This window comes from Phoenix dactylifera, chromosome 13 (assembly GCF_051530095.1).
Source record: "Phoenix dactylifera cultivar Ajwa chromosome 13, Ajwa_hap1_PhDact_Kaust_v1.1, whole genome shotgun sequence".
Lineage (NCBI taxonomy): Eukaryota > Viridiplantae > Streptophyta > Magnoliopsida > Arecales > Arecaceae > Phoenix > Phoenix dactylifera.
Window position 1 is genome coordinate 11497499 of NC_143202.1, and position 7502 is coordinate 11505000.

Sequence of the window (7502 nt, forward strand, 5' to 3'; positions counted from 1 at the left end):
CGACCACACCGTTTACACCAAAGGCTCCTTTCCCTCAGTGTCTGAATACACCTTCTTCCTTTGGCAAGAAAGGAACTTTGTTGGAAGAAATAATGGAGGTATTCAAACAAGTCAAAATCAACCTTCCTCTCCTTGATGCCATAAAACAAGTTTCATCCTATGCTAAATTTCTCAAAGACCTTTGTACTCAGAAACGAAAATCTAGGTCCCATGTGCCTAAAACGGTCTTCTTAACTGAACAAGTGAGCTCCATCCTCCAGCACAAAACCTCTCCTAAGTTCAAGGATCCTGGTGCGCCTACCATCTCTTGTGTGGTAGGAGACAATTCCATTGACCGAGCACTATTAGATTTAGGGGCAAGTGTGAACCTTCTACCTTACTTAGTTTATGAGAAATTCGTATTAGGTGAATTAAAGGTGACTTCGGTGTCCTTGCAATTGGCTGATCGATCTGTTAAAATACCACGAGGAACAATTGAAGATGTCCTAGTCAAGGTAGATAAATTTTATTTTCCAGTTGATTTCATCGTCCTTGATATGGAACCTGTGTCGAACCTTAAGAAACAGATCCCTATGATTCTTGGTCGCCCCTTCCTAGCTACAGCCAATGCATGTATTAACTGTAGAACTGGGGTGATGGATATATCCTTTGGGAATATGAAAGTCAAACTGAATGTATTCCATGCCTCTGATCAACCCGCAAGGGAAGATGAGTGTTTCCTAGTAGACAAAATGAACAATCTTGTAGAAGAAGCCCTTCCCTATATTCTGGCAGAGGACCTTTTGGAAGCATGTTTAGTCCATTTTGACATTGATAATTTTGATTTAAACAAGGCCATAGAAGAAGTCAATGTCCTACTTGACAATCCGTCTCTCACAAATTCTCATCCTTGGGGTATCCGATATGAACCTCTTCCTACCCTTTCTAGTACGCCACAGTGCCCCTCCATCGAGTTCCCTCCCAAACTTGAGTTAAAGCCACTTCCGGTAACCCTTAAGTATGCTTTTCTAGGCTCCGAAGATACCCTACCTGTAATCATCGCGGTTGACCTGTCTGACAAACAGGAGAGTCAACTTTTGAGTGTACTCGGAGAACACAAACATGCAATTGGATGGTCCGTAACTGATCTAAAGGGGATTGACCCATCTATTTGCATGCATCGCATTCACTTAGAAGAAGATGCAAAACCGACCCGTGAAATGCAAAGGAGACTCAACCCTAACATGAAAGAGGTGATCAAGAAAGAAGTAGTAAAGTTACTAGATGCTGGGAATCATTTATCCTATCTCTGATAGCAACTGGGTGAGTCCGACTCAAGTAGTACCAAAGAAGTTGGGCAATACTGTGGTTGAAAATGCAGAAGGAGAGTTGATGCCCACACGCACGACCACTAGCTGGCGTGTTTGCATTGACTACAGAAAGTTAAACTCCATGACTAGGAAGGACCATTTTTCTTTGCCCTTTATTGACCAAATATTGGAAAGGTTAGCCGGTCAGGATTTCTACTGTTTCTTAGATGGTTATTCTGGATATAACCAAGTGGCCGTGTATCCTGATGATCAAGAGAAAACCACTTTCACATGTCCATTTGGGACATTTGCGTATAGAAGAATGCCATTTGGATTCTGCAATGCACCCGCGACATTTCAACGATGCATGATGGCAATTTTTTCTGACATGGTAGAAAAATTTCTGAAAGTATTCATGGATGATTTTTCAGTTTTTGGCCCCTCATTTGATGATTGTCTCAGTAATTTAGCCCTGGTTTTGAAAAGATGTAAGGAGAATAATCTAATGCTGAGTTGGGAAAAGAGCCATTTCATGGTTCAAGAGGGTATAGTCTTGGGACACATTGTGTCAAAAAGGGGTATTGAGGTAGATAAAGCAAAAGTTGATCTTATTTCTAATCTTTCTCCATCCAAATCTGTGAAACAAATCCGTTCTTTTCTTGGCCATGCTGGTTTTTACCGTCGCTTCATTAAAGACTTCAGCAAAATCTCTAGGCCCTTATGCAATCTTCTTGCCAAGGATACATCCTTTGTCTTTGATGAAGCATGTAAAGAGGCCTTTGAAAAACTTCGATCTAAGTTGTCTACGGCACCTGTCATTCAACCTCCCAATTGGACCCTTCTATTTGAACTTATGTGTGACGCTTCTGACTATGCCATTGGGGCGGTTTTAGGGCAACGGTTAGAGAAGTTATCTCATGTCATCTACTACGCTAGTAAGACACTCTTATATGCGCAATTGAACTACACCACTACTGAGAAAGAATTACTAGCTGTAGTGTTTGCTTTGGATAAGTTTCGATCCTATCTCTTAGGATCCAAGGTTATTGTATTCACTGATCATTCTGCTCTTCGGTACCTCCTTTCAAAGAAGGACACCAAGCCTCGTCTAATTCGATGGATCCTGTTGTTACAGGAATTTAATCTAGAAATTTGTGATAAGAAAGGCACCACAAATGTTGTAGCAGACCACTTGTCTAGAATCCTTCTCGAGCCTTCTCATAGCACTTCCCCACTTCATGACTCCTTTCCAGATGAACAATTGTTTGAAGTGCAACAAGAAAAAAACACCATGGTTTGCCAACATAGTAAACTATCTTGCCATAGGACAAATTTCCGATCATTGGTCCAAGCAGGACAAGGATCGATTTTTTTTGCAAGTCAAGTTCCACTTTTGGGATGACCCCGATCTATTCAAGTACTGTCCTGATCAAGTAATCCGTCGATGTATGCCTGAATGTGAATTTCAGAGTATTCTTGATTTTTGTCATACCCAAGCCTGCGGAGGATATTTCGAGGGTAGGAAAACTGCAGCTAAAGTTTTACAAAGTGGATTCTATTGGCCCTCCTTGTTCAAAGATGCTCACATTTTTTGTCGAACTTGTGAGCGATGCCAGCGAATGGGTACAATCACCCATAGAGATATGATGCCACTTAACCCCATTTTAATTATAGAAATTTTTGATGTCTGGGGTATTGACTTCATGGGTCCTTTCCCACGTTCTTTTGGTTTTGAGTACATTCTTATCGGGGTAGATTATGTCTCAAAGTGGGTAGAAGCTGTTGCCACTAGGACTAATGATCATAAGGTTGTGGTTAAGTTTTTACAAACAAATATATTTAGTCGCTTTGGCACACCCCGAGCTATCATTAGTGATGGGGGATCACATTTCTGCAACCGATCTTTTGAGGCTTTGGTTCGTAAATATTCAATCACCCACAAAGTTGACATCCCGTACCATCCCCAAACAAGCGGACAAGTTGAAGTTTTCAATAGGAAGATAAAACATATCTTAGAGAAAACAATACGCCCTGATAGAAAAGATTGGTCTCAAAGGTTAAACGATTCTCTCTGGGCTTATCGTACTGCCTATAAGACTCCTATTGGCATGTCTCCCTATCGACTGATTTTTGGTAAAGCTTGCCACCTACCGGTAGAACTTGAACATAGAGCTTTTTGGGCCATTAAAAAGTTTAACTTTGATATGGCAGCAGCTGGTTCTAACCGGAAACTTCAACTGAACGAGCTTGAAGAGTTACGCAATGAGGCATATGAAAATGTCAAAATATACAAGGCAAGGACTAAGGCTTTTCATGACAAATCCATTAACCGTAAGTCTTTCGAGCCTAATCAAAAGGTTTGGCTATTCAATTCTAAATTGCGTCTCTTTTCTGGTAAACTTCGCTCTAGGTGGGATGGTCCCTTTTTAGTTAGAAAGGTTTTTCCCATGGTGTGGTAGAAATTCAAGACATCAATGATGGTCGTATCCTGAACGTCAATGGTCAAAGATTGAAACCTTACATAGAATGTGTTGCAGATGGACAGTTGATTGAATTCCTTGATTTGATGGATCATATTTATCAGGATAATTAAGGATGTACTGCGTCTGGCTGAAGACGTTAAACTTAGCGCTTGTTGGGAGGCAACCCAATTCTCATAGATTATTTCTGCATATTTTCTTGTCGCAGTTTTCAGGAGTCCTCATATTACTGATGCAATTAAGGTAAAATGCTTCTATCCTCCATATGTATCATATTTTCGTCCAAAATAAAAATAATAAAAAAAACAATAAAAATAAATAATAATAATATAATATTATTTAAAAAAATAATAAAAAAACATTGAGGACAATGTCTGGTCTAGGTTGGGGGGTATAGGAGATTCGAATTTTTGAAGAAATTTTTACATTTCCGTATTTTAAGTAAGTTTATCTCAAAAAAAAAAAAATCTAATTTCTATGCTTTTGTGCTGAAATGATAAACACACAAAGTATATAAAATCTAAAAAAACCCAATGACTAGTCAAGAGTAAGACAATTTGAGTTCTTTTTATTAAAAGTTCTTTTAGCGAGTTGTAAGATAATTTTTACTTTGGAATTTCACAACACACATAGCCTGCACTTCTAAGGGTTAGGTTCAACATTATGTTGTTAAGTCTGGTAGCAACCTTGAGTCCTGATGAATCATTCCTATCTAATTCACTATTATCCCATATTTATTATAAAAAAAAGAGTGAATTTAGTCAGGTACATCGAAAAGGGCTACCTATTGTCAAAGGTCAGCGGGCTTGTATGAGGAACCCGAGCATAGGTCCGTAGGGGAGTCTTGATGCCCAATACCTTATGCCATCTGGCGTGGGAGTTGTTGACTGAATGCTCGCTACACGGAGAAATCATTACAAGAGTAAAAGTGCATAATTATTTATAAATACAAAAAAAAGAAAAAATAATATTGACCTTGAAAAAGATGATAGTGTGAAAACCGTCGTTGTAAAAATTCGAGTAAACTGAAATATTACAGATAAAGCCCATGAGGTATTAAAGTAAACATCCACAACTCTCGAAATCCTGCAAGATAGAATGATTTTGAATCAGTGATTAGGTCTTATCTGACCAATTCTTGGAAACTACTAGTTTTAGCAGTATTTTGGAGAATCTAAAGCCTTAGCTTGTGTATGGTCCAAATATCACCGAGCACCCGAGTATAAATGAGCCTTACAACTCCCTAACGGAAACTTAATGACCTCAACTTAAATTGCATCTTGACCTAGGATTTGGGCTGACTTAGTAATTAAAACTTTGTGTGCTTTTGAAGTTATTGGCACTTATGCATTTGAAATTAGATTTTACAATAAAATAAATTCTTTAGACAGCAGTTTGTGGGTATTTGAGCCGGAAACCCTCACGAGACAAAACTCGTCCACTAGGGCCACCTAGGGGTTTAAAGCCTTATTGCATACGGTAAATGCAATCGCGATTCCTGCAAAGTGAGTTAGTTTTCTTTATTTTGCTCGAGAACTAGCAAAATATAGGTTGGAGGGTGTGATAAGTACTAAATAATGTATATATTTAACTATTTTACACAGCACTTATCATTATTTTTTTTGCACATATTTTAAATTTAACATAAGAAAATGTGTTCCCCTTCATCATTGCATTATTAAAAATAATTCGATTTTGCTTGATTTTATTGGTCCATCTAATGTATGCAGGTCGAATCAAATTCATCTGGGATGACCCCTGAACCCAAATCGCATGCACCCCATGAATCGGATCTTCCCAACCAATTAGAGTCGACCCCAATTTTCATTTCTCAGCACGTGCCATCCCAAATAATTTATTTTCATGAATCCAAACAAATCTCTCTCTTTCACTCCCCACTTATCCAAACTTCCTAATTTCTTTTTCAACATATGGCCACCCCAAGTTCACGTATTTTCTCCCCAGTTCCGTGTCCTAGCCATATCTAAGCTACTCTACTACAACTCCAATTGCAAGTCATCTCAGCCATCCATGACTCGTTCCATCGTTATCCCGTATTTAACTAAATTTCCATGCTTCCCACATCTACATTCTCCAGCGCCCATGTCTTCAGCAGTTCAAAGACATCCTCCCAGATTTTGTCCGCAATCATCCCACGAATCGGCTTCATCCCGTTCGAAGCAAACACTCCATCCAAGCTTCACGGAACAGAGCATCCTCTCACGGGATAAACTCAACGTCTCAGCTCATCTTCCCACGCGTCTGGCTCAGCGCCTCTCCAATCCGCATCACCCAAAGCATCTTCCTCCCAGCTTCTCCCGCTAGATCCCCTCCACGGATTGCGTCTCAATCAAACTCCCAAACGTGGATCTCAGCTCTCCTTCTATCTCAGTCCCACGCTTATCCTCTCGTTCGCAATGACCGTCAACCACCCACGGATAACTCCCAGCCGAGATCCTCTCATCATCTTCCTTCTCCCACGTCTCCGTCCAGCATCTTCCGAACCAACCCAGCTCACCATGTTTGTGATCTATTGGTGTGCTGTCGTAGGCAACCAAAAATAAAACCTATACTTCTAAAAATATATATGTAGTAGTGCGAGTAAGGATCGTTCCCACGGAGAGTATCTAGCCTAGTTTTATGCAACTTGAACAAGGACGAAGGGGGGGTTTGAGTATAATGAAAATAATAAAACAACTAAAGAAGAATTCAGATTTAAGTATTGAAATCAATCAAAAGAACAAATCTTGGTCTAAGTCAACATCCACCATCGGAATTTTACAACTGATCATTGATGCAAAGATATCAATTTGCACTTTGAATGTCCACCGATAGAAATTTTTTCTATCTCTTCTTAGTTGTAGTTAATTAAAAACAAGCGATCTAATTAACCCTAACTACTAAACAACCCAAGACAAGCGCTAAAGGTTTAATCTAGTAGCAGCCTTAAGAATTAGAGAGATCGATGAAACTAAACAACACAAACACAAGCGGTTGCATTTGATTTAGCCGAGTATTCTTCCTAAGATCTGAAAATTTCTAATGCAGCAAATTATTAGATCTTAGTTGCTTCACAGATTAGAGGAATCAAACAATTACGGATTTGATATCTAACCTAGCAGTAGATTGCAACGAATAATAAACTAGTAGGCCTCCTAGTCATTAAACGAAAATAATCATGAAAATATGCACAGAAGGACATTCGACATCAAAGCATGAATTGAACAATGAAAACAAATTCAGATCTCACAGTTTTATTGATTCCGAGGCTTCTGTTTTCTTAGACCAATAAAAGCTTTAGCCACGCAGAGCCATGGATGCAAACTTCCAAGGAGAAAAGAGAAAGAGGAGTCCTCCAAGAGAAAAGAGAAAGAGCCCCCTTTTCAGCCCCCTTTCTTTCACCTTTATCCCTTCCAAAAAAATCTCCTAACAAATATTCAAATCTGACTAATTACGAAAAATAAAATAAAGTCCTAATATAACTGGGAAAGTGGTGTTTCCAGCTAGGATTTTCGTGCATCAAATCTGGAAACTTCTGAAAATTGACCGAGTCAAATCCACGTATTGCAGGCTAAGGACGTGCAGCAACTTCGAAATCAATTTTGACCTTGATAAAGTCAGTATCTATCAAAACTCAATACATAAAAGTTGTAGAGCGTTTTCTTAGCTTTCCACAGCATCTTGAATCATCTCAATCAGAGCTCGGATAAAAAAGTTATGCTTAAATTACGAA

The 7502-nt window shown here is 39.1% G+C and overlaps 1 protein-coding gene across 1 annotated transcript in view; it reads right to left on the minus strand.

Annotated features, from left to right (window-relative positions):
• Nucleotides 1–7453: 7453 nt before the first annotated feature.
• LOC148700223 (uncharacterized) overlaps nt 7454–7502 on the minus strand; it is a 7120-nt gene continuing 7071 nt past the window's right edge. Inside the window, exon 2 of the mRNA XM_088709912.2 lies at nt 7454–7502. This exon is cut by the window's right edge and continues 5337 nt beyond it. The gene's annotated coding sequence lies outside the window, so the exon portion shown is untranslated.